General features: G+C 39.5%; 1 pseudogene; it reads left to right on the forward strand.

The window, feature by feature from the left end:
- Window positions 1–518: 518 nt before the first annotated feature.
- On the forward strand, window positions 519–1,770 carry LOC138166014 (eukaryotic translation initiation factor 5A-1-like; annotated as a pseudogene).
- Window positions 1,771–10,831: the final 9,061 nt, after the last annotated feature.

Raw genomic sequence — 10,831 nt, forward strand, 5'->3', positions numbered from 1 at the left:
CCTTTCAGATGTCCCAAACTGGATTGCAGTCATCTCAATCTCAAAAGGTACCCAATGCAGCCCATTATCTGACCCCTAAATCTTTTATGAGATAAAGTTTTCTTAAATGAACAATGCAAAGAAATAAGAGAAAACAATAGAATGGGAAAGAAAAGAAATGTCTTCAAGAAAATTAAAAGATCAAGGGAAAGTTTCATGAAAAAAAAATGAGCGTAATTAAAAAAAAACCAATGGCAGGTACTTGACAGATGCATACGAGATTAAGAAGAGATAGCAAGAATACACAAGGGAACTGCACAAGAAAATCTTAACATCACCAATGCTATGATTAATGATCCAGAGTCAAACATCTTACAAAATGAAGTCAAGGGAACCTTAGGAAGCATTGCTGAAAGGCTAGGGGAGGTGATGGAATTCCATCTGATGTATTTAAAGCCCACAAAGACAATACTGTTAAAGTGCTGCACTCGATAGACCAGAAAATTTGGAGAAACCACTAAAAGTGGCTATTAGGGTGCAGCAGCAGCGGCAGTGGCAGCGGTAGTAGTAGGCTTGGCGGTAGCGGTTGAGCTTGCGGGGGGCGGACGGGGGTCCAGTCGGTACGTTCGCACGAGTTGGATTAGAAGTCTCTCAACATGGCAGATGAGCTGGACTTCGAGACGGGGGATGCAGGGGCATCAGCTACCTTTCCCATGCAGTGCTCTGTCACAAGAATGGCTTTGTGGTGCTCAAAGGCTGGCCCTGTAAGATAGTTGAGATGTCCACCTCCAAGACTGGAAAGCATGGCCATGCCAAGGTTGGTATCGATATCTTTACTGGGAAGAAATATGAAGATATCTGCCCTTCAACCCACAACATGGATGTGCCCAATATCAAGAGAAATGATTTCCAGCTGATTGGGATTCAGGATGGCTACCTGTCACTGCTCCAGGACAGTGGGGAGGTAAGGGAGGACCTTCGTTGACCTGAGGGCGACCTTGGCAAGGAGATTGAGCAGAAGTATGATTGTGGGGAAGAGATCCTGATAACGGTGCTGTCAGGCATGACAGAGGAAGCAGCTGTTGCAATCAAGGCCATGGCAAAGTAACTGGTCCCCAGGGTGGTGGTGGCTGCAGCAGCAGCAAGATCGGCACCTGAAGAGGCCTTCCCTCTCCTCCCCAGCCTGGTCAGGCTTTGGCCCCATCCTGGCTGGAAGCCTACTCTTCTTTCTTTGATGTTTTATTTTGTGTTTTTTTCTCTCAATCCGGGGAGCCCCCCCCACCCCCACCCTTTTAGTCCAGCCCTGTCTCCTCCAGCCCCTTGGACAAGATGGGGGCAGGGCCTTGGTAAAACTGCCCCCTTCTCTCCCCCACCTCACACTACAGCCCTGGTGGGGGAGAGGGGATGGGGGACTCCTTGAGATTTAGTTTTTTTTTTTTTTTAATTATTCAATCTGGAAGCAGAAAGCTGTGGATTCTGGATTCTGGCAAAAATCCTCTGCCCCCTACCTATCCTGTCTGGCCCCCTGGTTCCCTATACCTCACCTAGCACCACCCCCTCCTCCAACAGGGGACCAGACCCCACCCCCACCCCATCTGCCTGTGTCTTTCCCCAATTCTCTTTAGTGGGAAAAGGGACAGGAGTGTCTGTGGGGAGGGGCTCTATTCCCCTCCTCAGGAATCCAGGAGGGCCCCTAGCACCCATGGGCCCTACCCCTCCTTGCCGTTTTCTCCCTGACACATTTGTTAAAAATCAAACCTGAATAAAACTACAAGTTTAATACGAAAAAAAGTGGCTATTAGATGGGAAAAAAAAAATTGGTTTACATCCCAATCAGAAAGAATGGCAATTCCAAGGAATATTCTAATTGTCACATAATTGTGCCCATTTGATACACCAGAAAGGTTATGATTAAAATTTTGCAAGATAGCCTTCAGAAATATGTGAAATAAGAATTACCAGAAGAAGAGGCTAACATTTGAAGAGACAAAGGAGCTAGAGATAAAATTGTCAACAGTCAATGGATGATGGAGAAAGCAAAGGAGTTCTGGGGCAGGGGGGTTAAGGGGGAAGCATCTACATCTTCATTGACTACACCGAAACCTTTGACCATGTGGAATACAATAAAATGAGGCAAGTCTTCAGGGAAATGAGAGGCCCAGATCATCTCGTCTCCTGAAGAACCTACATGAGGGCCAAGAAACAACAATTAGAATGAAACGGGATAATTGATGGTTTGAGATTGGAGAAGGAGTATGGCAAGGCTGTTTTATTTGTTTATTTACCTTCTGTTCATAACATTTACCATGAAATGCCAGGTTACATTAATCAAAAGTCAGAATAAAGGTTGCTTGGAAAATATATTATCAATCTCAGATATGAAGACGATAAAACTCTGATGACAGAAAGTAAAGAACTAAATACCCTCTTGATGAGAGTAAAAGAAGAGAACATAAAAGCTTTCTTGAAGCTTAACATAAAAAAACAAACAAACAAACGAAAAAGCTAAGATCTTAACTACTATTCCCACCACTTCCTGGGAAATGAAGAAGAAATGGAAGCAGTGTAAGATTTTTATGTTCTTAGAGTCAAGGATCATGGCAGACAGTCACTACAGTCATAACAATAAAAGACATTTGCTTTTGGAAGGAAAGCTGGGTCAAATCTGGATATCATACTAAAAAGCAGAGACATCACCTTGCTAACAAAGATCCACCTAGTCAAAGCTGTGTTTTTTCCAGTAGCGGTGAATGTAGGGATATGAGAGTTGGACATTAAGGAAAGCTAAGCACTGCACAATCAATGTTTTCTAATTGTGCTAGAGAAGAGCTTTGGGAGTCCCCTGTACAGTAAAGAGATCAAAGTAGCCATATTTAAAGAAATTAAATCAGGCTATTCATTGAAAGGGCAAATATGGAAGCTGAAGCTTAAATACTTTGGCCACATAATGAGAACATGGGGCTCCTTGGAAAGACCCTGATGTAAATAAATATTTTGAGGAAAAGGAAAATGAGACAGCAGAGGATGTTATGGGTACTGTCATAGAAACGATAAGCATGAGCCTGGACAGACTTTGAATATTAGTGAAGGATAGAAGGCTTGATGTGCTATGGTGTATGGGGACATGAACATTTGGACATGACTGAACAGTAACAGCACCAAAACTTGCATATTACTGTCAAGGGTACTATAGTCCTTCCAGGAACCCAGGTTTGCCACTTTGGCACCATCCTTGACTCCCTTATCCAATTTACTGCACATATCTAAACAGTTGCCAAAATCCCAAGAATGTGTCTCCTTTCTATTTAGTCTTAACTCTAGTCAATGTTCCCATTATCTCTCACCTGGCCTGCTGCTATGGCAATAGCTATTTTTCCTCTTCTTTTCTCAAGTCTCTTCCCAGTCAATTCAAATGAGTGATTTTTTTTTCTATTTAATTAATTTTATTTTCCTAATTGCATGTCAAGACAAATTTTAGCATTCATTTTTACAAGATTTTGAGCTCCAATTTTTTTTGCCCTCCTTTCCTTTCCTCTCACCCTTCCGTCTTCTGAAAATGGTAGGCAAATTGATATGGGTTATACATGTGCTATCACATAAAATATTTCTATATTATTCAAAAGTGTGAAATAAAACAGATCAGAAGGGGAAAATGTGAAAAAGAATAAAAGAAAAAAATGTGCTTCAATCTGCATTCAGACTCTCATCAATTCTTCTTGTGGATGCAGATACCATTTTTCTTCATGAGTCCTTTGTACTTGTATTGTGTCATTGTGTTCCTGAGAAGAGCTAAATCATTCACAGTTGATCATCACAAAATGTTGTTGATACTGTGTACAACATTTTCCTAGGTCTGCTCACTTCACTTTGCATCAGTTTGTAGAAGTCTTTGCAGGTTTTTCTGAAATCTTCCTGATCATCATTTTTTTTATTGTTCAATAGTATTCATATATTTTTTCAGCCATTCCCCAATTCATGTGCATTCCCTCAATTTCCAATAATTTGCCACCATGAATAGGGCTGTTATAAATCTATATTTTCACAAGGACAAGTCCTTTTTCCCTTTTTTATGTTATCTTAGGAATGCAGATGTAGTATTGCTGTTGATAGATTAAAGGGTATACATAATTTGGTTACCCTTTGGGCATAGCTTCAAATCTCTCTGCAGGATGGTTGGATCAGTTCACAACTCCAACAGTGTATTAGTGTCCAATTTTCCCACATCCTTTCCAACATTTATCATTTTTTTTCTTTTTGTCCTATTGACTAATAGGACAAAATAATAATCTTAGAATTGTTTTATTTTGCATTTTTCTAATAAAAAAATTATTTAGACTACTTTCTCATAAGCTTTAATTTCTTCATCTGAAAACTGCCTGTTCATAGCCTTTGACCATTTTTCAATTGGGCAATGGCATGTATTCTTATAAATTTTACTTAGTTCTCTATATATTTGAGAAATGACACCTTTATAAGAGACACTTTGTGTGAAGATTGTTTCCCAGGTATCTTCTTCCCTTCTAATCTTGGTTGCATTGGTTTTGTTTGTACAAAAGCTTTGTATTTTAATGTAATCAAAATTATGTATTTTACATTTACTGATGCTGTCTTTCTCTTGTTTAGCCATGACATCTTCCCTTCTCCATAGATCTTACAGGTAGATTATTCCTTGTTTTTCTAATTTGCTTGTGGTGTCACCCTTTATGTCTAAATCATATACCCATTTTTACCTTATATTGGTATACAGTGTGAGATGTTGATCTGTACCTAGTTTGTGTCCTATTATTTTCCAATTTTTCCAGCAGTTTTATCAAATAGTGAGTTCTTATACCAAAGGCTCAGGTCTTTGGGTTTATCAAACACCAGGTTACTATGGGCATTGACTACTGTGTCTTGTGTATCTAATCTATTTGCCTGATCCACAATTCTATTTCTCAGTCAGTACAAGATTGCTTAGATAATTACTGCTTTATAATATAATTTGAGATCTGATAAGGGTAGACCTCCTTTATTTGTATTTTTCCATTCATTCCCTTGATATTATTAAAGTTTTGTTCTTCCAGATAAATTTGGTTACTTTTTTATCTCTTTCAAATAATGTTTTGGTAGTTTGATTGGTATGGCACTGAATACATAAATTAGTTTAGACAGAATTGTAATTTTTATTATATTGGCTCAGCCTACCCATAAGCAATTGATATTTTTCCAATTGTTTGGATCTGATTTTATTTGTGTGAAAAGTGTTTTGTAATTGTGTTCATTTACTTCCTGGGTTTATCTGGACAGGTAAGTTCCCAAGTATTTTATATTCTATACAGTTATTTTAAAAGGAATGTCTCTTTCTCTTGAAGCTAGGCTTTGTTTGTCATATAAAGAAATGCTGACAATTTATGTGGGTTTATCTTATGTCTTGCAACTTTGCTAATGTTGTTAATTATTCCAAGTATTTTTTAGTTGATTCTCTATGGTTCTCTAAGTATACATCATCGTATCATCTGCAAAGGTTGATAGTTGTGTTATTTGATTGCCCATTTTAATTCTTTCCATTTATATTTTCTTATTTAATTCTATAGCTACCATTTCTTGTACTCTATTGAATAATATTGATGATAATGGGCATCCTTGGTTCACCTGTGATATTGCTGGGAAGGCTTTTAGCTTACCTCCATAAATAATGTTTGCTGATGGTTTTAGATAGATATCGCTTATCATTTTAGGGAATGCTCCCTTTATTCCTATGTCTTCATTTTTTTTTCTTTTAGTAGGAATGGGTGCTGTATTTTGTCCAAAGATTTTCCAGCATCTATTGAGATGATCACATGGTTTCAATTGGTTTGTTATTGAAGTGCTCAATTATACTGATAGTTTTCTTAATATTGAACCAACTCTGTATTGCCAGTATGACTTTCACCTGGTCACAAGGTATATTCTTTGCAATATATTGCTGTAATTGCCTTGCTATTATTTTAAGGTTTTGTTGTTGTTGTTGTTGCATTGATATTCATTAGGGGAACTAGTCTGTAAGTTTGTTTCTGTGTTTTGGCTTTACCTGGTTTATGTATCAGCACCATGTTTGGATCAAAAAAAGGAGTTTGGTGGGATTCCATCTATTTTTCCAAATGGTTTACATAGTATTGGAAATAATGATTCTTTCCATGTTTGGTAGAACTCACTTGTGAACTCATATGCCCTCTGAAATTTTTTCTCAAGGAATTCATTAATGACTTGTTCAATTCCTTTCTCCATGGTGGCGTTATTTAGGCATTCTATTTCCTGATCTGTTAATCTGAGTCATTTATATTTTTATAAATATTCATTGCTTTTGATCAGGTTGTCAGGTTTATTGGCATAAAATTTGGGGAAAATATTGCTTTAATTTCTTCTTTATTGGTAGTGATTTCACTCTTCATTTTTCATACTGGTTATTTGGTTTTCTTCTTTCACTTTTTCTAAATAAAATTAACTAATGACATGTATCTTATTAGATTTTTTTCATAAATCACCTCCTAGATTGATTTATTAGTTCAGTAGTTTTATTTTTTCTTAATTATCAATCTCGTTAATCTCACCTTTGATTTTCAGGATTTGGTGTTCAATGTGGGATATTACATTGGTTCTTTTTCTAGTTTTTTTTTTTATTGCATGCCTGATTCATCAGTCTATTCTTTTTCTATTTGGCTGATGCAAGAATTTAGAGAAAAAAGTTCGCTGCTAAACACTGTTTTGGTTGCATCCTATATATTTTGGTATATTGTTTGAATTTTGTCTTTCTCTTTAATGAAATCATTGATTTTTCCCTATGATGTGTTCTTTGACCCACTTACTCTTTAGAATTAGTGATTCATTTTTTTTTCTAAAAGCACAGAATTGTCCTTGCCATTCCCCTGCCCCCAGTATTCAGGAAATTCTGATGAGTCCCTGTCACCTACAGGATCAAATATCAAATACTTAATTGGCTTTTAATATTATTCATGGACTAATACTTTCCAATTTTTGTCTCTCCAAAAAAATATCACTTTTACAAATATATGATTGGGGAGATGTGGTTGTACCTCATTAAATCACTTCATAAATATATATGCGCATCTGAGTGAAGTTCAAGCTCCATAGGAATCAGCAGGGTGTTATAAGAATCTAGCCAGTCAGCCTTCAGCTGCAAGCCATACCTCTGGCAGCGTGTGCTGCACTACAGGTTAGGCATTGATGGGCTCAAGGAGATCCACTGCCTGACTGCAGGGAGGCTCAACAGGGCGAAACTCACAGGTTTCATTTGAGCCACCCAAGCCCCTTTATTTTTTTAGCATAGAAAAAGACAGGGAAAAAGAACAGCAAGATTCTGATGTTGGCAAGGAGGTCAAGAAGAAGGAGCGGACTTTTTGTTTTGTTTTACCTTTTTGTCCCTTTAGGGCAGAGCAACAATCAATTGGTAGAAGTTACAGAGAGACAATATCAGCTTCCCAAGAGGAAGAAAGCAAATGCCAACTTTTATATGAAATATGTTAGAACATGAGCAGAGGCTGGGCAGTCTGCCCTCTTCTGCCACATTCTCCACTAGCCATTATTTGTCTTTAAGTCAAAGCCAGAGCACCACTTCTCTGCAATATAAGAGATAAAGATTTCCTTCCTCCCTCCCTCCCTTCTTCCTTCCTTCCTTCCTTCCTTCCTTCCTTCCTTCCTTCCTTCCTTCCTTCCTTCCTTCCTTCCTTCCTTCCTTCCTTCCTTCCTTCCTCCCTCCCTTCCTTCCTTCCTTCCTTCCTTCCTTCTTCCTTCATGTTGGACTGGATGGAATTTGGAGCACCTTCCAAACTTGAGATTTGTCTTTGGATTCCTTTGAAAAGTGTGTTGTTTCTGCTGCAGAGCCTCCAAACATACTGAAAAATTGTTTTACCAGTTCTTTGTAGGTCCCTTTAAGGCTTGTTCTTCCAGTAAGCCTGCAGGCCTTAGCCAAAAAGTAGATCCTCCTTATCCATCCTCTTTGATAGAGCCCCTATCCAATCAAGCCCCTTCTATCCCACCAAAGTAATTTTGAATTCATAGAGCAGTCATGTCTCAGTACTAGGCCAAACCCCAACTGAATAGGCAGGCTGTCTGAAGTGGGGGTGGGGAGGCCTGGGGCAACAAGAGGTCATCCAGGTAAATGCGCTCATTGTACAGATGAGAACACTGAGGTCCTAAGGAGTCAGAGGGCTTGCCAGCAGGGCCCATGCTGATTAGTTAGAAAGTGGGAGTGAAAATTCCAGACACAACTCCCACTCCCACTTTCTGAAAAAAAAAAGAAGGATCCCAGGCCCTGAGCCAAGTTCTCTAGGCCCAGTTTGTTCTGTGCCCACCAATAAAGGAGGAATTTCGGCCAAATTCAAAAACCTGGAATGAGCCCGGTACAACATAATGAGGAGACTTAATGTATCTCAGACACAAATACTTGAGATTCCCTGTGACCTGGTGAAATTGGAGGAAAGAGAGAAGAAACTCTTTAAGAAAATTTCTCGATGGATGGAGAGGCAGGTCTGCTCAGTAATCACAGTGACAATAATACCCTCTAGCAGCTCACAGAGCACTTTGCAAATATGATCTCATTTCAGCCTCACAAAACCTGGGAAGCAGGCTTTTACCTCGTGTTAGAGATAAGGAAGTGGAGGGACTTACCCAGGGTCTCACAGCTACTAAATGTCTGAGAAAAGATGTGAACTTGGGTCTTCCTGACTCTAGCTCCAGGACTTCATATCATGCATCACCAAGCTGCTAAATGCATGCCAGCAGATACCTAGCTTTAGTAACTTCTCTATTGGTCACGTGTGTTTGTAGGAGCACTCCAGCACAACACACACATTTATGCACCACACTAGGAAATGATTGCTTTTCATTTGGTTGGGATCTTCCAGATGGTAGTCAAAAGCTTTCCTAAATCTGGGACCCGTGCACACTTGTTGTCAGTAGTCATGAGATCCTGGGGCATTCTCCTCTGGCAAACAAACTCATGGAGAAGATTCAAGCTGAAAATCACCCAGTGACCACTTTCCCCACTTAAGAGGTGGCCAGACTTGACATGACCACTTGCCAATGAAATGCAGCCACCATTTCCCATGCACCATCCTTCTGTGCACATGTACACACGCACATACACACACAGACACGCACACACACAGACACACACACGAACCAACATACGCACACAGACATACCCACACACAGAAACACACACATACAGACATACTCACACACTCCTACACCCAAACACCTTCATTCCCAGACTGCACAGTCAAGTACTTGAAACAATAGATGCTAGATGATGGGTGGGAAGGAACCTGTCACCCAAAAAAAAAGCAAAAGCAAAAGCTCCCCATTTCCCAAGCAGATGCTGACATAAACCTTTCAGAAGGTTTCAGAATGTTCAGCTGACTTTTTTAATTAAAAATTTTGCTTGCCTCTGCACTCCTGTGCTCTGAGCAGGACTAATGCAGTTAAATTCTGAAGAAGTGCCGTAGACTTCTGGCAAGATTGTCCAGACTGTTTGCCCAATTCCAAAGTTTCGAGTAGTGGAGAAAAGCATGGCCTGTCAAAGTGGCATACCCAAACAACCACTTTCAGATTTTTTTAACTGTAAATTTGATTTCTGATTGACTTCCTTTTTCTTATGACTCACGATTTCCATTATTTGTAGAAAATAATGCATAATCACTCCCCGACTGAAGGGGAAATGGTGATTTAGGATTTTGAAAAGCTTTTCACTCCTGAAGCCCTATTTTGAAAGGTTGGGACTAGTAGCCTTAGACATAGCATCTGTGGCTTTGGCCACCTTAGCATCAGTGGACTTAGCATGTTTGGGGTCAGTAGGCTAATCAGTCTGGGAATCACTGGGCTTTGTAACTTTAGAATCAGACTTGGTGCCTTTAGTTTCAGACTTAGCTGCCTCAAGATCAGATTTGGTAACCTTGGTGTCAGACTTGGTAGTCTTGGGGACACATTGGAATTAATGATTCTGGTAATTTCAGAAGAGGGCTTCATGATCCCTGGGTCTGGGCACTTAGTACCAGTGCTGGAGCTGGGGTGTTTGGTGGACATCCTGGGTCTAGTGAAATGGATGTTGGCCTTGGTGATCTTGGGACTGAGGAGATTGGCCTTGGAAGCCTTGAATATCTCTGCTCACACCTTGTTCACTTTGGAATTGTTGGCCTGCATCTTCTTCAGCCCCTTCTTTTATTTCTTAGCAAAGTATATATTTCTCAGCTATTTGGGGTCAACCCCTTTCAGAGACTCTGTCTCTGTGACCTTTTTGATGCCATTTTTGTGATTGGTTGTTGGCAAAATGGTTCTCAGACTTATCCATCATTATATCTGCTTATGCTTATAATAAGTATTCCACTAATTTGCAAATGCTGAGGGTGAGAGAGAAAAAGAATGGCTTATTGTCTCACGAAATACTGCATACTGCTATCAATTAGGTATCATTTGACATCTCCCTTGCATTTTCCCATTTTTCTGTAATTTTACAAGAGATGGTAATGCAAAAATGAGTTGTCCTTTGCAACAGCCTAATCAGTTCTTTGCTTCTCTGTTTTATTAGTTCAGGTACCCCTACACTAAAGGAAAGCATGGATTAAGGAAGAAAGAATAAGGATTAGGAAGACATCTGGAGTGATGTGCCTGTAGAATGTAGGTTGCAGGGCTTCAGAGATTTTTTAGCCAACTCCTGGTTTACTGAGATGCACAAGAGCTGACTCCTTGAAGTTCTGAGCTCCCAGACTCCTCACAGATAATATGGACAGGGTCCTTGACTCTAATTTGAAGAATATGCATTTGCCAAGTGTAATGTAATGCCAAAAGAAAGGCAACTTCCCAGGTTCAAAATACC

Source organism: Petaurus breviceps, unplaced genomic scaffold, assembly GCF_028583685.1.
Source record: "Petaurus breviceps papuanus isolate PSGF00001 unplaced genomic scaffold, PetGlider_PUasm1.0 218, whole genome shotgun sequence".
NCBI lineage: Eukaryota > Metazoa > Chordata > Mammalia > Diprotodontia > Petauridae > Petaurus > Petaurus breviceps.